At 27.4% G+C, this 23,985-nt stretch overlaps 1 protein-coding gene across 1 annotated transcript in view; it reads right to left on the bottom strand.

The window, feature by feature from the left end:
* Nucleotides 1–23,985, bottom strand: part of LOC107436783 (teneurin-m) — a 536,656-nt gene that overhangs the window by 235,633 nt on the left and 277,038 nt on the right. The window contains exon 4 of the mRNA XM_043049130.2: nucleotides 22,224–22,276. The gene's annotated coding sequence lies outside the window, so the exon portion shown is untranslated. The remainder of the gene's footprint in view (nucleotides 1–22,223; nucleotides 22,277–23,985) is intronic.

Below are 23,985 nucleotides of genomic sequence, written 5' to 3'. Positions count from 1 at the left end.
GGGTTCCCAAGACATATACTTGGATTGAAAAATCCTACGTTCTTTTGAAGTTGTATATTCTTTCGAAGTATATACATATATACATATATATAAGTATATATTTGTATGCTTCGACAAGCAGTAAGTGGAGAGAAGGTATAGTTATGCATTTTCATGTAAAGTATTTCTTGAATTTCAAATAACATTCAGTTGTATTTTTACTTTCCCGAGTGGATTTGTTTTTAAGAGAAAAACGTTTCGCTGTTTAAAGTAAAATTTATCTTATTTTCATTTCAAAGATTCATTTTTTGTTAATTTTATTTGTAAACAATATTAATAATATAGATAATTATTATAAATACAGGGTGTTTCGTAACGATCCCCTTTAATGTATAATTATAGAATTATTGCCAAAAATAAAGTCAAAAATATAATCTTTAGAGGTTGTAAAGTATATTTGAGGAAAGAAAAAAAAATCAAAACCTCACTTGAAATCTAACTTGCCATTGCTGAGGATAGCGGGACCGAAAATATCGATACCTGTTTGTTTGCCGAAAGAAACAACGAAGGATTAAGAGGCAATAATTAAAAAAAACCTTAACGTTTCATCACGTGATCAAAGTATGATTTGTTGTTGTTGTTTTTCTTTAGTTTTCCATAGTAGTAATTTGAGAGATTTTGATAGCGTTTTTGCCTTTCCTCAATTAAATATTAGTTTTAGATACTTAATTTATAATTTTTTAGAATTCTTTCAAGGATTATAAAAAGAAATGTAGGCTGTCACTATAAGTTAAACATGCACATATAAGGTTGTCATAAAACTAACTCAGTTATCAGTGATTTTAAAGCGTAAAATAATTGGCCATTAGTTGATTTGAACATTCCGTTCAATTTAGAATGAACTTAGTTTCAAAATAGTAGACATATATCAGACTACTTCTAAAAAAGGCAAGCGGTAAAATACACAGGGATAAGTATTCTGGGAAAATTTCCATTTTGTATGGTAATAACATTTCTGGTTAAAAAAACTTTAATTCTGGTTAATGCAACCAAAATATACGGCATTTAAACCATTTATTAGGTAGTTCTTAGGTTCATATGTTAAAGGTTTGCCGGAAATTCTGGTTTTCAAATTACACTCCTTGTTACCAAGCATTTAAATGGTTTCAGATTTATTTAAATGGTATTTTAATTTCAACAGCGTCTTATGATGTAAAATATTATGTAGGCCTGTCAACGGAACTTGTTAACGGAAATTTTTTTTTTACTTACACGGAGAATTTACCAATTCTGGGGAAATTACCAAACTGTATAGTTATGACATTTTCGGTTTAAAAAAATAAAAAAAAATTCTGGTTAATAAAACCAAAATGTACGGAATTCAAAATGAATGGTTTTTAAAACTATAGTTAGCATTATCACGCATTTAGAAAAAAAAAATGCAAAACTGAAAAGTAAATTTACCGAATAAATGGTTTATATGCCATGCTCTAAGACAGTGTTTCCCAACCTTTTTTGTACCATGCCCCACCTAAGCCTTTCTAAAATTCTTATGCCCCCCCCTATGTAACATATACATCATTTTTAATATTAAAAAATCGAGTTGTTCACTTAAGAAACTTAGGAAATTGTTAGCGAAACAAAGCAAGTAAATTTTCAGAACATATAATGAAAAACTAAAATTCAAATTCGAAATAATTTTAATAAAGATTTTTCTATAATAGTTTAATATTTTAATTTAGTGAGATTCTTGCCCTTGATGCTTGCTGCACGTAGATTTTATCTTAGGTTCCAATTTGGTTAGCTTCAGTCTCAAGTCTCAAGTTGTGTTATATCCAGACGATTTGTTTTTTTTACCAATAAAATCATTTGCAGCTCTAAATCCACATTCAGCTAAATATGAAGATGGAATCGTTAACAATAGTTTTCTTGCACATTTGATTGATTTTGGGTATTTGTTTTCTGTTTCCTCACGAAGCCGTGCCATCACTCTTTTCATATTAAATAAAGTTTTAACTGACTCATCATTTTGCATTACTGCAAGTTCTTCTTGATATATCAGACAAATCCACTAACATGGACTGCAACATCCATGTTGGAAAATAAATTTGTTTTAAATCAGAATATCTTTCTTTTAAATCATCCGATAGAATTTTCAGATGATAGACAATAACAAGTAAAGCGGTATCATTTACTTCACATTTTTGGAGCCAATGAAACTGTTCAAAGTTTTTGTTATTAATGCGTATATTTCTGACATAACTCTATAAGGGTAATGAAGCCAAATATCTTCGCTTTTGTATCAACAAGAGTTTTATTTGTTCCTTGAAGTTTCTTATTTAATATATTCAGTTTTTCAAAGAGATTGGCTAAATAACTCACAAGTGCTTTACCATCGACTGTAAACAGATACTTCATTTCAGGTTTGTCGCTTAAAAAATCCCTAAGTCACATGATATTTATTGACCACAATTATTTAAGAATTTACTTTTTTATTTCGATTTTGTCACCAAAATCTTGCATTGCATTTAAATGGCCCAGAGCAAAAGGTTTAATTTCATGTCGAGTCCATTTTTGAAATGCCCCCCTTTACAATCAAATTGCCCCCCGGTGGGGCGTGGGCCCCACGTTGGGAAACACTGCTCTAAGATATTATGATGAAATTACCAAATTTTATCTCATATTATAAAGCCATTAAGGTGTTCATCGGTAAAAATTACTGAGTTTTTTATTCCCATAGAGAAAAAAAGAAGAAAGAAACAGTGGTATACACTGGTAGTTTTAACCATACGTTTTTTTTTCTCCGTGTAAATAAAGTATACTCGCCCCACTTAAGAATAATAAAGGTAAACTTAATCGCAAAAGAATAATTAAACATTGTTCAGTTTTGTATGCGAGCAGCGCCCTCTGTGTAAGAAACGAGAACTAGTGTGTGTATTACCAACCTCGAAAGAGGCAAGTGTGTGAATTCAATGTGCAAATAAAATAACAGTCCGCTGCATTAATATGTGTTCTGAGTCTTGTGCTAAGAGAAATAACAAACATTTATTATTTTTAAATTCCGCATCACATGAATAAGAACCACCTTGTAGAATACACAATTTAAGAGTTTTGAGTACAATTTTGTATACAGGAGAACTGAACATATTAGTCTGCGATCAATATATATATATCTTGGCCAAGATATATATATATATATATATATATATATACATATATANATATATATATATATAATATACTGTATTACATTTTTATGTCATTAAGGGTACGGCTATTTGTCTGAGTGAACTATTAATATAATTAGTGGATGGTCTCCAAGTTTGAACTATCGAAATATTTCATTCCTGTGAGAGCATTATTAATTAAAATTAAAAGTGAAAGTTCAAATCTTTTGTTTTTTTAAATCAATTATTTTAAAATCCATATTTAGATTTGTCAAGGATGAGATGCTCCGCAGACATGCAGAATCGGGAATATCAGGATAAGATGTTGAAAATCAGAAAAAAATAAGAGCAAAATATCTTCCATCAGGAAAATATTAGGAATATCAGGACAACTATGAATCCTTTATTAAACTGCTAATTGTAATCATAATGTCGTACTCAGCTTTTACTATATTTCAACTTGAACTAAAGTATGATCATCTCACAATCTCATGCATATTTGCCTCATATGAGGACATACATTTTTTTGCTTTATAATTTTATTCAGCTTTACATTTGTGCTGTAGTCTTCATTTAGAGGTTCCAAATAGTTCTTAGAAACCACACTAGGTGGCGGGTCATTGAAGATAGTTAAAAAAATATGATCTCTTTGGAAGTCGATGAAGGAATTCTTTTAGTAAATAAACAAAGTATTAGAGAAAATCTAATATTTTGTTTATATATTTTAGAGGGTAAATTACAGTACTGGGAAGGTAGGAATTATTTTAGGTCTCCTTAAATCTTAAAAGTGAAATTTGAATATTTAGTTTTTCCATTATTAAAATTATATTGATAAAATGTACCACTGAAGATTATTGATTACATTGATAAATGTCTTCTTTTGGATACGATGACAAATATTTCCAAAAATAAATTATTATACCGTAATCTTGAGACACTAAATGGGTTTGTAGCACATCTAAAAGTTTTTATAACTCAAATAACAATTTCACGTATGAGATAATTAATACCTTATTAAGGTTAAGGTGAATTAATGTCATAATATATTTGCCGTAATATATTAAATGTTTTTGAACCTCAAATAAAAATTTCATATATGAGAGAATTAATATTTTTTGTAAGGTTGTGGTAAAGTAATGCCGTATGTTAAATTTTTTCGCAACCCAAATAAAAATTTCATGTAGGAGCGAATTAATACCAAATTAAGGTTATGAAAAATTAATGCCGTATTATATTAAATGTTTATGTAACTCAAATAAAAATTTCATATATGAGAGAATTAATACCTTATTAAGGTTGTGGTGAATTAATGCCGTATTATATTAAATGTTTTTTTAATTCAAATAAATATTTCATGCATAAGAGAATTAATATCTTATTAAGGTTGTTGTAAACTAATGCCGTATTATATTAAATGTTTCTTTAACTCAAGTAAAAGTTTCATGTATGAGAGAATTAGTTCCTTGTTAAAGTTGTGAGAAATTAATGCCGCACTATATTTCAATGCTATAATATAGTTCAACGCTAAACCAATTTTATTAAAACTGCACTTGTATGCCGATTTGAACAAATTGTTTCTTGGTATTTTGTACAAATATAGAATAATTTTACCTCATATTAAGTATACTTGTTTATTAGCCTAATAAAAAAGGTGATTTTATTATTCGAAACTGAAGACAACATATTTTGTAAATCTATATAATTTGTAACAATGATTAGTTAAAAAAAGACAGCTTCATCATCATAAGACTTTTCTAAAGCCTAAATTATAAACATCCGATAAACGCAAGTAATTCTTATTTTTCAAAATTAAAAAAACAAATTCTTAAGTACCTTTTGAAGACGATTTTAAGATATGCGTGAAGTTAATGACATGATCCTTATTGTGTCATTTCCCTAAATCCTCTTAAGTCCCTAAAACTGCCTAAGTATTCTCTAAGTGGACATACTTTTTGCCCTCTTCAAAAAGATTACGGAGAATATTAATCTTCTTCGAGAATTTGAAAACGTCGATAGAATATATCTTCTGTAGGTAATGACCTGGTGACATATTGGACGACAACTTCATTAAGCAAATTTCGATCCGCCATGTAACGGGCAAAATTCGAAACAGGCCAATGCCATTTGATACCGACTTAGATCCGTCTAATTAACGCTACGCTTTGTGTTTAAGTGGTGTTACCTCTATGCCGATGACGTCAAAAGGCTTTCTGTATTTAATTATTCTGGCAGAGATGATTTCCTTTTCGATTTAAATATGTTGCGATTTGAATGGATTGGTGCCGATGATTTCCGCTCGTCGTATAAAGGATCTTTGGAATTGTATAAGGAATATAAATGTTCTTAGATGGCTTATGTAGAAGCGACTAAATAACGTTCAATCTTCATTAAAGGTGCTTTGAATTAAAGTCATGTCTTATATTACAAGAGGATTGTAAATTTGACTTGACTTTCTATTAGAAATTTGATATAGTGTCAGAGACATATTTTAGAGTACACATCCCTCATTACTGCGTTTGCCACATACTCAGAGTTATTGCGACTTTAGCAACACGAAATTGCTAGTGACAGTGTTATTGTGAATAAAGTATAAATTAGAAGAGCCAAGAACACTTTAGCTTACACATTGCTTTTTACTACATTCGTCGCGTACAAACAAGCAGCATGATAGGAATCAAGGAAAACAAAATGGAGTAATTGTATACAGGTGCAAAACTGATGTATATAAACGAAAGTGCTAAGAGCATTTTAGCGTACATATTACTTATTACTGCATTTGTCGCGTACATGAAAGTAGTATAAAAGGACTCAAGGAAAACAAAATGTAACAAGACGTAGTAATTATATGAAAGTTCAAGACTGATGTATATAAATGAAAGTACCAGGAACATTTTAGCATACGCACCACTTATTACTGGATTCGCCACACGCCCATACAAGCCGTATGAATCAATTTTTTGAGAAGTAAAATGTCACGAGACAAAAATATTGTATGAAAGTTCAAGACTGATACTGATAAATGAAAAAGTCAAAAACATTTTAGCGTACAAGCGTACACATCACTTATTACTGCGTTCGCTTTGAAACAACTTGTGCAAAATGTCACGCGACGAGTAATTTTATGAAAGCGCAACAGTTTGAAGCGACTTCTGTAAAAAAGTATGCAGAAGTAGGTTCGTACAAAATTATTTTACGAAAGAGCAAAATTGATATGCATAAATCCTTACAGGAAAGAGGCTCACATCTGGTTTATTAGCAGCAAAATAAACCATTTTTAATCACGCATTAGTTAAACCACTTTTTTCTTTGTTGCAACTTATTTGTCTCGTGTTTTCTTCTGTCATTCTGTGTTTCGACAATGAGGCAGGTTATTGCTTACAAAATTGAAATTATACTTTCCTTTTTTTACTTTTTATTTGTGTTGTTTTCAAGTTGTTTAGCCATATTCAAACTTTATAAGGTCAACAGATTACATCATATGACAAAATCTGTAGTTTATTCAATTTATTTTATAAATTAAACTCTAAACATGAATAAAGCAGAAAGTGTTTAAGACTGAGACGTACGTCGTATTTTTAATACCTTAGCTGAATATTATATGTTTGGGCCAGAACTATTTATGTCTACGTCAATGCAGAACAATTCATATCAACGTCGCGTCAGTTAAAAATTTCATATTATTATCTTCATATATAATTAGATACTTAACATTTAAGGGTACTTTTTTTGCAAAATTAGTTAGCGAAATAAAATTTATCGCCATATGAAAAGGGGTAATGATTTACCTAGTGGGAGTTGTTTGTTCATTTTTGACTATATTTGCAGAACATTTGTGATTGTCTAGTTGCAGAACATTAGATATAATTCTGCTTTTAGGATAAACATCGGTTTACCTTTAAGAAAATATCAATATAGAAACACTAATTTGCTTGAATGCGGAAGAATATGAAAGGACGATGAATTTTTAACGAATGTCCCGATTAGACAATGAGTCATTAGTAAGTGATTTTTAATAAGCCTTCTTTTTCAAAATGGATTTGAATATAATTTCCAAGCTTACGGAGATTATCATGACGTAAATTATTTTTAGGAATCATTAAAGTATTAGATTAGGTATTTTGGCTAGGTATAATACTTAGGTAAAGAGATAGATTGTGATTATAATTAGTTTATAAATCGTCGCCTTTATTAAGGAATTAGTCGGTAATGATCCCCTTCATTATTTTCCATCCGAGTCATGTGTAGTTTTTTGCTATGTCAAGAAGCAAATGCTATGCATTTTGCAAATTTTTTTAAAAAATTAATTTACTTGTATTGAAGGAATTTTTTAGCAAACAAAGTTGTAGTAATATTTTATTATTTTCACACAATTTAATTTTATTTATCACATAATTTAAAATTTTGTAAATTTTTTAACATAAATTAGAAACTTCATTTTGAGAACATCTAAGCATTTTCTAGTTAAAAAAAGTAGGTAAAGAAATATTTCGATGATTTCGCAGATGTTTTCTCAATACTCAATAACAGAATATCAAAACAACAACAAAAAAATTATGTGTTTGATGCGACTTGCATATTTTGTTATTTATTTTTCATAGTGTCTATATCTATATGTCTTCAAAATATAAATGAGCCATTTGACAAACGGTTCTTCTCCGAAACTGTGCCTGCCTCATGGCGAGAAGGTAATTGTTGGCAAAGCTGAAAATGTCAGTTGGCATTTTTCAGGAATGGGCTTAAATAAGACTTTAACGTGAAGCTCAGTTGAAGAAAATCCAGTGTTATAAATGCCTGGATTGACTTCAATACATTGCTGAATGAAGCAAAAAGAAATTAAGCTTTCGAATTCTGTAAGCTTCGAATGTATAGATAAGAAAAGAAATAAAGTAAAATCATTTAATAATTAAAAATAACTCAACTTTTAGTAAATTAACCTTCAAATTATTTTTGAATAAAAGTTTTTCTATTCCATAAAAAATAGTGATTTATAATATTATAGTTACTATTTAAGAGTCACTTTCGACGTAAACTAAGAGCAGAAGTTTGTTACTAAAGCTTCCAAAAATTATAAACTAACTCGACTTTTCGTCATTTTTGCATAAATAATATTGATAACTTTTCCTTTTTTTCTTTTCCATTTTCTAGAAATTTAAAAATTTAATAATACAAATTTAAAAAAATTAAATAAAATATAATACTTAGAAATTTAAATTCTATTGTTCTCCCAATTTTCGTTTCTAAATATAGAGTTACAAAAAGATCATGACTGAGAAAAGGGTTAAAAAATTTCCTGCTACGGAATTATAATTATAGTGCATAAAATTTATGATAACTTTACAGAAAAATGGAAATATTTCAGAAATATAATTAAGAATGAATAATAGGAAACAAGGAGAAACATTATTCCGGATGGTAGTGACATTTCTGGTAAAAAAAATCATACTTCTGGTTAACAAAACCAAATATAAGGTTTTTAAATAATTCATTGGACAATTTTTCCATTTATTTGGTTTACAGGAAGTTCTAGCTTTCGAAACTATAGTCTTTATTACCAAAAATTTTGTAAAAAATTATTCAAAACTAAAGAGGTTAAGAAACATAGCTGAATAAATGGTTTTTACGCCATGCTCTAAGTTATCGTGTTAAAATAATCAAAGTTTATCAGAAATTATAAACCACATTTAATTGTTTATTTTACTAAAATCATAACTTAAACTCTTCGGTTAAAATTAATGAGCGCTCTGGTGTTCCCATAGAGCCACAAAATTGTAAATTTACCGTATTCTGGTAGTTTTGACCATATTTTTTCCCTCAGTGCAGCTGCTTTAAAATTTATTTTTAAAATTATGAAACAAGTTTAATATGCGAAGGTCGCTAACTAATTGTACATAAAGTTTTTAAGTATTGCATTGTATCAATAAAAATGTTTTTGATCCTTTTAAAAGTAATGCATTCATTGTAAAAAACATTTAATTTTATGTTTAACAGACGAAAGCAACGTATACAATGATGTGAAATAGCTTTACCTAACAGGAGTTTTACTAACCAGATAAAACATTTGAATATAACGATCAAAAAATTAAATCAGGAAATAGCTGCCAGTTTCGCCTACTATGCAAGTGACCAAAACATTTTTGCTGAGTATTCTATTTTTTAAACTTTTGCTCTAAATCCTTTTATCTTTAAAATTTGTTCGAAGTAGCTGAGCCCCGCATTATTCTATTTCGACTCACCCTTCTTATATGAGATATTGCGCAGGATAAGTTCTGGACAGCTGACAGCTGTCAGTTTTATATTCTAAATTTTTTTTATTTAAATGGTATTTGATTTTTAACAGCAGTAAGGGACAACGGTGGTTGTTGAGGAAAATATTATTTAGGCTCACGAAGGAAACATTTTGGCAAAATAACGATAATGTATGGTAATGACATTTCAGGTAAAAAAAACCCATCATTTTGTTAATTAAAATCAATGTATACGGTAAAGCTATTCATTTGGTAATTTTTCCTTTCATATGGTAACTGTTTATCACATATTCTGGTGTAGCAAATGATAGTTCTTATGACCACACATTTAGCAAAAAATACAAAACTGAAAAGTAAATTTAACAGAATAAATGGTTTTTATTCCATGGTCTAAGTTATCAAGATAAAATTATCAAATTTTACTGCATCTACGAAAATTTTATCACGCATTATAAAACCATATTTTATTGTTAATTTTACCAAAATCATTACTGATGCCATTCGTAAATTACCGAGCTTATTGGTGTTCACACAAAGTCAGAAACACGGTAAATGTTACCATATTCTGGTTGTTTTTGTCAGTCATTATAAGGAAATTTACATTATTCATTACATGGAAATATCATGTTTAACATTTGATTGATTTGCTAACTAATTGTTTCGAAATGATTAGGCATAAATTGAGGTTTAAATAGTTTAAAAGTTCGGTCTCAGAATTCCAATTTTTTTCATTTTTTTCTTTTTCACGTTTGAAACTTTCAGTTTTATTGAGTAAGCAGTCCTTGAACTATATTTAGTTATTTTTATAATCATCAATTAGTTCGCATGCAGTTAAAATCACGATTCAGAGGACTAACAATTCAAAGATACATCGAGAAAAAAATATGGTCAAAACTACTAGAATATGGAATCTTTTTACCATGACTGTATCTCTATGGGAACATCAAAAACACGGTAATTTTTACTGAAGTACTTTGTGTAATGATTTCGTTAAAATTATTAATAACATATGTTTTTATATTATATGATAACTCGGTAAAATTTAGTTATTTTATTATGATACCTAAAAGCATAGCATGAAAACCAATTATTTGGGTTAAATTTACTTTTTATTTTTTTTATTTTTTATTAATAAGAACGTGTATAATGTGTGGTGATCAGAATAATAATTTTATAATTTCCGATTAACAATCACCATATGAAAATTAAAATTATCAAATGAATGGTGCAAATAAGGTATATTTTGGTTTTATTAATCACAATTACTTTTTATTTTTATTGGAAATGTCATTACAATACAGTACGGTAATTTTATTAGAATATTTTTCTCCGTGTAATTTACGAAAATATATCAAAATATCTAGGATTTTTATTTCATAATTTTTAAAATGTAGAAATTGTTTCATTTTCTGCTAACACTATTGAGATACATCTTATACTCAATATACTCTTATATTTAATATACTCTTATGCTCAATATACTCTTATACTCAATATAATCTTATATGCAATATAATCTTATACTCACTATACTCTTTTACTCAACAGAATCTTATACTCAATATACTTTTATACCAAATATACTCATATACTCAGTATAATCTTATACTCAATATACTCTTATACTCAATATACTTATACTCAATATACTATTATACTCAATATAAATAATTACCCAGAAACATATTGTTAACCAAAATGACTTTTTCAAGAATGATTGCATAATTTCTGAGACACAGAGAAGTTTAAAATGTAGCGGAAATGTTACATTTTAAACTTCTCTGATACGTACGTATCTACCGCATTTTGTGCGGTATGAGTTACACAAAGATGAAAGAATATTTAAGATATAACATCACTTATTTTAAACCTACTCGATCGTAAAACTTGAGTTAAACTTGAATTTAAAAAAAAGTAATTAATAAAACTAGAGATTTTAAGGTAAAATTAAAGGAAAAAGTGACATTCGAAGAAGAAAACATGGAATTTTTAATTCTTATTATAAGTGGAAAATATGTTAAATCCAACATTTCTTTTAATGTAGAGAAGAGGGAATTTATGAAAATTTGTATCACTACCTCTTTTTTAGAATTAAAAATAACACACTGTATAATTTAAAGTATTAATCTGGAATTCATTTTAATAATAAAGCGAAATTAAATTTAAAATACTAAAAAAAGTATAGCTTTTAACAAAAAGATGTTTTTAGTTTGTTGAGAAAAAGGTTTATCACTAAAAATAAAGTTTAATTTGAAGACATTAAAATTGTATAATAGGTATTAAAAAATTATTTATGCAGAAACTTGAAAAATACATGACTAAACACTACAATTCATCATGCTTAACTGAACAAAGCCAAGAGTCATTTTGTTAAAATGTACAAATCTCTATTCAATAATGAAATCAAAGAAGAAAAGATCAAAAAACTCTTTTTATACAACGAAAGTGAAAATCAAATATTTATAATAAACTTCAAAAGTGAACTTTTTTTCGGTTGATTTATAATACAACGGATATTAAATACAGCCGGCACAATAGAATGTACTTAAAGCCTTAAAGATATTCGAAAACAATGCGTTTTTCAGGGTAAAAGAAAAATTAAATTAAGCCACTTATACTTTATTCAGATTTTAAGCTTATTTAAAACACTGCCAGTTTTATATTAACGAAAAATTCAAATTAGAACACTTAAAGATGTTAAAAAGAAAAGTGTGTCGACGAAAAATACGTTTTTGAAACATTTCTTTCTTTTTTACTCATTATTTGTGTTTTTTTCCTTCTCCTTTTCCGAACTACTTTTCAATTCCTTGTATTTTAATTTGGTTTCTTTTTTTTCAGTTTTAATTCCAGTTCTCTTCCTGGAATGGAAGAAGGGTTGCTATAGTAACCAGTCAAGAGTTGCTTCTATAACAATCCATTGAATCTGCAAGCTCCGGACAAGAGTAAAAAAATACATAAAATGAACCAGTTAAGTAAGAATGAGTTAAAATTCGTCAGAAAAAAAATTTGAAATTAAGAAAAGAATAAAGATTCGGGGAGTTTGAAGGATTCTTTACTAAAAGATGTTTTGTAACAGCAAATTTTGATGTTATGACTTAAAATTTTCGAGTACCTACTTTTGTCACAATTTGAACTGAGAAAGAAGAATCTTAACGAAATGGATTATTTTTTTTCGCATACATAATAGAAAAATACTTTAACTTTTTACCTAATTTGAAACATTACATTAAAAAGGATTGTAAAAGTTGTTTTGTTGAAAAAACTACTTGAATCATCAAAAAATGTTTTAGAGACTTAAAAGGTATGGTAATTTCTTTCGAGTTTTAAATTTGCTTGCAAAATGTTGAAAAAAAATGGAAGAAAGATTTTTTTTTTAATTTGCAAAAAAGTAATTTCCTTGTTTAATGCTTAAACATTGGGAGAATAAATTTTACACTGAGAGGAGAAAGATTCTAGTAAAATTACAGCACTGTATCGTAAAGACATTTCTGGTAAATCATGATTCTGCTAATAGATTCAAAATACAAGGATTCTTTTGGTAATTTTTCCATTCGTATGGTAACAGTTTCTCATTAGGTAAAACTTTGCTAGAAAGTAAACACATGGGCAGTTGAGAGTTCAACAGCGATTGAACAAATCCAAACTTCAAGTTCGTGGTATGGGATTGATGACATTCCTTTTTGTTAACTGACGTTGTTGGAGCCAGCAAAATACTAACGATGAAAGAAAATTAACTATTTCTCTAAATTAATAAATAATTTACGGTAAAGAACTAATTCACGCACATACCTGGCCAAATAAGCAATGAGATCCAATCGAAACTGAGGGGAAAAAAAACGTAAGAAAACTAACGAAAAAATTCATTAACATGGGTCAAATCAAACATTTATACTGAAAGCGTATGTACTTTAATGTCCGCCAAATGTCTTGAATGAGTCAGAGTGATTCGCGAATTAGGTTGAATGAATCAAACTAAAAAACTCATGCGCTGCTCTCTGTTGGTTCGGATCGGAGAATAGGTGTCGTATAAGCTCGTTTTATTGGTGGTACAAATGGTGTATCGGATAATTTTAATTTACTATATTAATTTAAATTGTTTTCTTTAATATTAATTTTAGACTAATTTTATTTATTAAATAAATCTTAATTTAATAATTTTATTTGTAAGTTTCAAAATTAAATTTGAAACATACTCATCTCCCCCTACTGCCCAAAATATACCCAACGCCCCCCCCTGCCGCCCAAAGCAAGTTCATCGCCCCTAATCATACTCCCACCGCCCCCGTTGAGAAACAAAGGAATAAATGGTTTTAATGCTATTCTAAGTTACAATGATAAAATTACCAAAATTACCACATTCACCAAATTTCAATACATATTATAAAATCATATTTCATTGTCAATTTTTCTAAAATCATTACCATAGCGTTTCTGTAAAAATTACCATACTTTTTTATATTTCTATAAAGACAGAAACACGATAAATTTTATTACATTCAAGTATTATGATCTTATTTTTTATTGTACAAAATAACGGCTAATTTTTTCAAATAGTGGTTTATTTTATGAATATTAAAACAGTCACTAAAGATATAATTTCTCACCTAATAAATTCGTTGATAATTGTTATTAAACTTACGATAGCACCACGCAAATTATATTTATAATGTTCAAAGATTTCATTGTTCAGGATGAATGCAAACTATTTGTTAGTGAATACTAGAAAATGAAAATAAAAACTGACTTACAAAACAGAATATTTTTGTTCAATTTGAGAAATGGTTTTTTAAACATTATTTTTTTGTTGAATAATTAGGACTACAACGGAGTTTATTATGGTAATTTAAAAAATAAAATTCTTTCGTTATGATGAAAGATTTCAATTTTCGAATGAGAAATTTCATTAAATAGTATAGCTTCTTTATTATATTACAAAAAAAACAAACATTTTAGAGATAAAATGTCTAGAGATTTTTTTCAGAATGGAAACAATCTTTAAAATTTTTTAGCGAAATGCTAGAAAATAAATGGAATAATTGCTTTAAATAAAAGATAAAACTTCTTAAATAAAAAAACACAAAAGTAATATTTAAAAAAATATTTATTTTGATTTAAAAATATAATAACAATTTTAGTTACAAATGATCTAGTTATTTAATTGAGAATTTATTTGAATATCACGATTAATTTTGCAACAGCACAGAGAAAAATAGATAATTTGAGTAGAGATTTCTTTTCCAGAATTAAATTAACAAATATAATGATAACATCAAAAAGTTTCTAATTTCAAATTTTATTTCCAATCAGTCCAACCAACAGATTATTTAAATTACCAAAATCATTAAATTTGCTTGCATTTAAGAAATGTTATACTATGAGATAGAGAAAACAGCTTAAGCCTAAATAAATGCCAATAAACAGTTTGAATTTGTAAAGTTAGACCAGAGAATTGTCAATATAAATTACAGGTCTATCTTTCAATCATAAACGCTAAAATGACTTCTACAAAATATTCCCTCCTCCCACAAAAAAACTTTTTTAATTTTTTTTAAGCTTGCATGAATTATAAAGCGTAAACTTGCAATTGAAAAGAAATCGATAATCAAAACTTATTTATGCTTTGCTTTAATTATTATGACATAATTTTTGTACTCTAAATTCGTAATTACGACTACCAGGTGTCGCTGTAATTGCAAAATGAACACTGAGTACGAATTGATCTTGAGAAGTTGGATAAACTATATTTAAATATAATTTTGAAAACAGCAGGTTTCATAACTAACTCGACTTCTCAGGCTTGAAAATCATTCCAGCTTCCAAGAGGAGGGTGTCACTGAATACTTGGGTTAAAAATAAACAAATAAAAAATTGTATCGTAGAATTTTCGATCTGCTGCATATTTTTCGAATTATTATCACATTTCTTTATTTATACTCTGTTTATTTTGTTAAGCGCAAAACAATATCAATCGCTCGAAAAAATCGCAACTGTAAATGACAGATTTTCATGATCAATTTTTTCTTAAATAGTTTTAAATTTCTAGAAATACGACAACATATCCCCGTAATGGTGGTCATTTTTAGGACAGAGTCAAAAGTTTACTTTGACTATTATTTTGATATAAATTTGGCATGAATTACTCTTAAGTACTCCTTATTTTTATAAATTTTACAGATAGAGTCGGTTAATAATGTAAAAACTTTACTTTTTAGTCTGACTCGTGATTTGTTATATTATCGCTGTGACAGAAAATAAATAAATATTAGTTAAAAATTAAAATAATTGTACCTAGTAGATATTTTAGTAAATTCACAAAATATTTTAGTTAATTTAGTAAATTAGTAAGTTTAGTTGGAAGACTACTTCTGTTCTTGCGTTATTAAAAAAAAATGTTTCTCACAATTTTATTATGCTTCAAAAGTAATGAATTGTTTGTATTTTTCGATTAAAATAAAAAGTTTTGAAGCACGATATTCCTAAGAAAATTTTACAGTTTATTACAAGATATTAATGAATTAAACGAAAAATATTGTCGAATAATATGTTATTTGTTAAAATCTAGAAATCAGTAACTAACTTTTACACTGAAAAATGGCAAAATTTACAGTTACTTTAGTTTTATGGGAACACTAAGAAGCTCGGTAGTTTTTACCGGAGCGCTTTTGTATTGATTTTGCTAAGATTAACAATAAATATAGTTATATAATATTTGACAAAATTTGGTAAATATAGTAAACTTTCATAATTTTTTTATGTCATCTTAGAGCATGATATAGAAACTATTTCTTTTCAGTTTAAATTCCCTTTTTAGTTTTGTATTTATTACTGAATAAGTAGAAATAAGAACTAAAATTTTGAAAACTAGTATTTTTGGTAACCCGTTAACATATAAATGGAAAAATTACGAAATGAATGGTTTAAATACCGTATATTTTGTTCTTATTAAAAAAAATTTTTTTTTACCAGAAAATGTCATTAACATACAGTACTGTAATTTTATCACAATTTTTTTCTTCGTTTATATTTTTTAAGCAACTGAAGTTAAATTCCATTTCCGAATATTTAGAATTCTTCAGATTCTTACGAATTAAATAGAATTTTAGAAAAGAAATGCCCGTTAATTTTATTTCAGTAAATATTTTAATGTATAGTTAAATTTTTTTTTTAAGCAAGAACTGATCTATCACTAACATCCGACTGACTAATTTCAAAGACCTAAAAATTAACGGCAATGACAATAATCTACCATAACTAACTGAAAAAGAACTAAAATTGCAATGTGCACATATTTTGAAGAACCCACTGAGCTTACAGTTGGCACAACAACCGTGACTAAGAATTTTAATAATCTCTAAGCCTCGTGTCTTCATCCTACAACTTCAAACATAAAACTTAAGCACCTCCCCTCTATTCTCTGGTAAAATTATTGTGGGACTTAATTAACTGAAACTGCTAATCTCACTATTCCTAGTGCGATTAAAACAAACATTCAGTATGATATTAATTGGAGGTAAAGTACAGCAAACAGGGGTTACAGCAGCTCTTAGATACTGGATTTTTGGAAATGCCTGGTTTTATTCGCTAGCCTAGTTCGCCTACACTAAGATTTGAAACATTAACAAAGTTTGCTCTGCGCTGAAAGTTAATTATTTAGTAAGTTATGATCGGCTTTAGCAGATGGGGTTTTTTGATTAAAGACGAAACTTATTCAAAAATATACAATTTATTAACATATTAATATTATACAGAATTGGAACTTTTAAAATCTAAGATTTATTATCAAATATTTTAGAAACTTTCAATTATAAATTCAAATTTTTATGACTAGCTAGAGGATATATTAAAAGTTTTTAATATAATGTCAGTTATTTATATGTTACTGTGAATGACCGAAATCGGTGGTTGTTGACTTCCGCCGGTGAATGTTAAAAATCACATAGTCGCTTTGGCAAATGTTCGAAATATATACTATTTCTAATTAAGTGCCACTGTCTGGTATACATTTGCTCGGTATTCCCTACATCAATACTTTTTTAAGGTTCAGTTCCACTGCCCGGATTGCCCGACACCAATGTTTTTTTTTTTTTAAAAGTCAAGTGCCACTGCCTAGTATGCATTTAATCAGTACTCAGAACACTGATGTTTCTGAAATGATACTTCTTTGCGAATAATATGCTATGTTCATAACTTCTAAAGGTTTGCAACAGTTGCACACGACTGTTATGCCAAATTTAGCCCATGTTTAGCCAGCGACCGTTATGCTTATCCTCAAAATGGCACGAAACGTCAATTTGGAGAAAAGCCCCAGTTTTAAGAACATGAAAAGCGCTTGTGGTCTAATTTTTCAATATTTAAGAACTTACTACAATACTGCTTGATTAGGAATTTGTAAAATTTTAGAATAAGGCAATGATTTTGATAGTTTCCATCTGGGTGAAAAAATGTCGCAAAATTGGCAATTTTTAAGAAAGTTTAATGACTTTTATAATTTTTCAGATATTTTGTTCCTTCTAAAGACCAGAAAATTTTTCATGGCAAGATGGCATCTATAGTATTACAGCTTTGCTTCGAATGAAGGGACTTAAACTGTGGCTTTTTTATTTTCCTTGGTGAAAGAGCTTCGAAATATCGTATTAAGCAGTCAGAAATTTCGAAGATTGTTAAACCATAAGTTCACCATCTTTTGCATGGTGGTGTGAAGAACAATATTATCATAATTATATTGTTATTTTTTGTTTTTGAAAAAATAATGTATGTATAAAATTTTGTCTATTTCGCACAGGTTGTACCAGTATAAATAAGTGAAAATGCAAGTTTGGGAAAGAAACTGTGAAGAATAGAAGAAATTTTGCCAAATGTGTGTTTGCCAAATCGCGAATCAAGAAATTTTGCCAAATCACGTTTAAAGTACGGATAAAAAATAATTTCAAACGATTTTTCATTCGAATTTTAATTCAGTAAATTATTATTATAAAAAATACTTATAAAACGCAGAGTTTAAAGTGAACTTCTTATCTTTCTACTCAAACATTAGAATTTTTATTCCAATTTTATAATATAATCATACAAATTTAGTTTTTTAAAAGGCAAATAAAGTATCCGTATAAGTAGAAAAGTCTGTCAGTAAACTTCATAACCAACAATATTTTGCATTTGTTGAATTAATTAAGCTTGGCGATATATTCAAAGATTGTAGTTTAAATTAGGTAAAAGTTTAATAATTGCTCGGAGATAGACAGGATGAATTTCAAATAAGATTTTAGAACCTGGAATTTTTTTGGGAAAAAAAATCACCCTGATTTGCACGTGACATTTTGGGATACCATCCTTGTTAAATCTTTTCTCTAAAATAAATTTAAAAGTGCGAAGCAAATTTTTTAATGATATTAAAAAAGTGTCTTTTTAAAATTTCTTAGCTGATATGTAGACGTACTTTTTTATTAGTAATGCATGAACTTTTCCTGGGAACTCTTATACAACTTTCCTATTTGCAATTCCTTTATTATTATTATTCCTTTATTATTTGCAATTCCTTTATTCCTTTCCTATTTGCAAGTCCTGCACTTCTTTTAATTCTAAAATTAAAGAAATTTAGAGTAAAACATTTTAATGTATTTACTGATAATAGTTTAAGTTATATGCAGTCACATATAATAGTTTAATGTGTAACGGTAATATTAATGGTTCTGGTTTAAATAAATATTTTATGTGGTATTTACTAATGATAAAGAATGACTAATGAAAGGAAATAAAATTAATGCATGATCTTAAAGGTAATTATAGCATTTTCGGTTACTAGTTTATAAGAATGTTACTTGCAGTTTAGATTCTTTTCACGTCCATGGCTTAGCCATGACAATCAACCTTAATCTTCGCTTAAATTCGTCACACACGCCCATTGAACAATTCATTAGAAAGTGCGTATTATAATTAGCTAAAACTTTCGTCACGTCGTTACCATGGAAACAAATAAGTGACGTCTCCTATAGCAACAACAAACAATCTTTTCTAAATTGTCTCAAGCTTTTGGAAAACTTTTGATAAATGAGGCATTTTCGACTTATGACAATTTGAAACTTAACGCTATATGTGTTTGACAAGTGGAAAAGAGTTTTCTTTCTTTACTTCTTTCTACGATGCATTATGGAAATAAATTCTTGAATAATATTTTTTTAAATAATTTTTTTGATTTTGTTCATAGAATATATTGTTGGAAATGGATAAGGCTCAAAAAGTTATGATACACTGTAGAAAAATAATTTTTTTCAATTCTGAGCAATTTTTGATATTTTTAGTTTATGATTAAAGAATTTTAATGTTCGATTTCAACTATTTTATAATATCATTTTCAAATGTATTTTTTTAAAATTAATTTTCAATTGAAAAATAATCCGATTTTATTAGATTAGAATGAGGAATTCCTCGAAAATTTGATGAGCATTAATCATCAAGATTTGAAGAAGAACTGGCATTTTTAAGTTTAGAGACTTATTGGCTTTTTAAGTTCAAAAAGGTGTCTGATTAGTTGTTATAAATAACTAGAAATTCATTTTTTATTAGATTATTAACCTAAATTTATAAGATCATAACAAAGCAAAAATGAGAATTTTTTATTAGATCTTGCTAGTATAGTAAAGAGAATAAATTTCCAAAAGGTTTGAAAAAAATCTAACATTATTAGGTTAAAAGACTTGTTAGCTGAGACAGAACCTTATAATTGGGAAAAATTGTCTGAAGAATTAAATATTAATAAGTAAAATTAGTAAAATTAATTTTTTAATAAACAATTAATCAAATTTCATTAAATTCGAGAGGAAAAATTAGAATTCAAAAACTTTTTGAAAATTAGATGTGACTTAAGAATGCCAAAGAATATGAATCGTTAGAATTTTCTGGAAGATCTGAGATTGAATTATAAAACAATTTCTTATTAAGAAGTTTACTTAATTTCCTTCAAATAAATGGTAGGAAAATTAGATTTTTTTTTCTAAATTATACGTGAATTTACTGTGTTAAAGAATATGAATCTTATAAACTTTCAAGAAAATCTGAGATTGTTTGATTTGTCATTGATTAATTTGATTTCATTGTACAGTCTTATTGGCTTTTTAAGAAATAACCTTATTAGTTGAAAAAAATGTTTCAGGCAATTTGCTTAATAATTATTCTTATTGCATATATTACGCAAACGATTTGATTTGCGTTTGGATTTTAAAATTCTTTTTTTCAGAGTACCACTAATTTTTCATTTACTTACATGAAACAGATCCCAATTACTTAACTTTGCATTAATATCATAATGTTCTATTAATTGAAAGCTAATTAGTTACTAATAATCAGAAGTTAAATTTTTAATTAACTAATACATTTAAAAAAATTAGATTATTTGGTTCGAATTTTCATGCGAATTTTGACGTTGATTATTGTCATTATTGACGTCACAATTCCTTATTAATTAATAAAAGTGCTACAAATAATAATTTTAAAAACTGAATGCGCCTATTTTTTTATTCCATTTGCTTTTATTGTTAGATTTAAATTATTATTATTCTTAGAATGCCATTAATATTCATTAATTTCACATTACGAATTTGATCCCAATTACTTAATTAACATTCAAATTTATGTTAGTATTCACAATTGCGTAAATAAGAAATAAATTAACATAATCATATCAAAGTAAATGTCATAATTTAAATTAACTGATTACATTTAATTCGTATGAAAGAGCTCCAATAGGTGAATTAAGAACATGAATCTGAATTAATAAATCAACCCAATGGTAATTTTTTAAAAAATAGTATAACTAAACTTTGGAACGAAATTTTAAATAATACCGACAATGAAAAGACTGGAGAAAAATCCATGCTCCACCGATTCGTCTTTTATTCATCCGTGTACTTCAGCAAAAAAATAATCCAACAAGTCATGCATTTACTTAAATATATTCTTTTCAGTATTATTGCTTTGAGAGAAAAGGCAATGAAATGTTTCGAGCGGAGGAATCTGAAACGTTTGTAAAGCAGACGATGAAAAAAATCTGAAATAGGAATCTCATTCTGTTAAAGTTGGAGTTACTATTTTCTCAGAGCAAAAGCGGAAATTGAAAAGCTAGCTCATTGGGAGCACAATGTTCTTTTCTGTTTTGCTAATGAGATGTTTTCGAATTGCTGATAAGGTGCAATACTTAGACGCAAATTCTCGCTTTTGCCCTCATTGCATTACGGAGATTTTTTTTAACTCTGGGCTCCATGCTGTTTTCTTCCATTTTAGAATAAATGGAAATTTGCCTGAGGCAATCGTTAATGATGTTCACTTTCTAATAGATTTTGAATAACGCACGTTTTTTTTTTATCGCGTATGTCTATTTGTTTACTTAAACGAAATTTTTTTTAAAATTATCGTAACATATGAGAAAAATATCGTTCGTCTTCTGAAAATATTAAAATAAAGAATAACTTTAACTTTTAACTTCATAACTTTTTTTGTACATTGTGCAACAATTTGCTACCTAGAAATAAGTTACACACACTTTTCTACAATATGAAATTTGAAAAAAATTGGAATCTTATTTTACGATATTCTTAATTTAAATAATTGTAGACTTCTCATAAATTTTTGCTACAGTATTGTATGAAGAACGAAGTAGAAAAACTGACTAAATAGTGTAATATCAGAATATATTCTCCTTTTTTTTTTAAATTTAATGTTTTGTTCCATTAAACAGAAATTTTTAAATTTTATAAATTCATTTTTAAGTTATGTCGTTGAAAAGATATCGTTGAAACATTATTTAAAAACATTAAAAATGATTGTTAAATGGTTTACTCACTTTTGATTCAGAGAAACATTTTCATAAATTTAAATAATTATTTCATTTTCCATCTAAAACAAAAAGAGAATATGTTAAAATTTGTATTATGTTGAAAATGATAAAAAAAATATTTATTAGAGTTTTTTAAAATAAAATTTTTATTTTGTTTTAAAGCCACATAACAGCATAACAGCCACATAAAGCCACATAACAGCATAAAATTGCCCTAGTACCTAACATTATTTTAAAACATGTAAACCCTAGTGCATAGCTGTGTCAAATTAACCTTTTTTTAATGCATTGGATTCATGTAAAATGATTATGAATGAAGTTAAAACATTTGAAAAGTTGACAGGTCCATAGGGATCTTAATTTCTAAATAAATTGGATGATATCAGAAATGATTAAATTGCGACTTTAATTGTACTAAAACACAATATTCTTAAAAATTAAAAATCGTAACACATTAAAATTTAAATTATGAAGTAAAAAAATAAGAAATTTCAAATAATTTAATTTATGATGACAAAATTTCCCACGGTAGCAAGATACAGCGTGTAGCAAAAATATAACACCACTGTAGTTTTTGTGATTGTTAATATAAATAATATGCATTTTCCAAAATTAAATTAAGCTAATGAAAATGAATGAAAAAGAAAGTTCAAGTTTTAAAAATACAAACAGCCTTACAGTTTAGTTTTAAATTCAGTTAAATAGGTTGAATAGAATACCTTTTCATGAATAAAATCAAACGAGCAATTCATAAATAAAATCAATTTACTGAATAAATAAGAAAATCATTGATGTATAAATTCTCCGTAAGTTAATATAGAGGTAATAAAATGCGTTATCTGTCTGATGAAGACCTTTGAATACCTTAAATTTTGTTGTTAGTTGTTAAAACTTTCGTAGTATTTTATTTTTATTTATTCATTTATTTTTTAAATCAGAAATGCTTTTTACTGTGCAAATATAGTTTTTTTTTTGCAAGAAAATATTTTCAGTGCATAATAACTTAATATATAGCTAACATATTAACTGACATAGTTAACATATTAGTTTTAAATGTTTAGGTTGTGAGCTTTCTTAAAACTTTTCTAAAGTTTAAAGTTTTTCAAATTTTAAGTTTCAATTTTAAAAATGCTGACAACCTTGAAGTTTTCAGTTCGGTTAACTAAGTTCGATACATTTTAATGAATAAAATGAGAGAAAAAATATTCAATAAATAAGAAAATCGTTGATTTGTCCGCATCTGTTATTCTCCGTTAAATAACATAAAGAATGTAAAATCCGTTATCTGTTAGAAGAAGACATTTGAATACCTTAATTTTTTTTAAAATCAGAAATATTTTCGCTGTGAAAATATGGTCTCCTTTTTTTGCAAGAATTCTTCTCAGTGCATAATTAGCTATCTTATGTGAAATAAGTTGATAAATAAATAAATAAATTAATCAATAAGGAAATAGTACTAATAAAGGGGAGATTTCCGTATCGTGATCTGTGGCAGAATAATCGCAAGTCCTGGCAACTTACGGGGCAGCAGCCCGCGAGAAAGGAAGTCGAAAGATATAACTTGTAACCATATATGGCAACGTTACTTTTAAAAAGTAACGAGTAAAAGTACAAGTATATATATAAAAAGTAACGAGTAAAAAGTAAAAAGTTCTTATTTTAAAAAGTAACGAGTAAAAAGTACAAGTAAAAGTACAAGTACTAAACAAAAAAAGTAACGATTTAAAAGTACATTTCTAGGAAATCGAAAATTCAAAGTAACCTAAAA

This window comes from Parasteatoda tepidariorum, chromosome 4 (assembly GCF_043381705.1).
Source record: "Parasteatoda tepidariorum isolate YZ-2023 chromosome 4, CAS_Ptep_4.0, whole genome shotgun sequence".
NCBI classification, from domain to species: Eukaryota; Metazoa; Arthropoda; class Arachnida; order Araneae; family Theridiidae; genus Parasteatoda; species Parasteatoda tepidariorum.
This window is presented reverse-complemented; position numbering and strand designations above follow the sequence as displayed.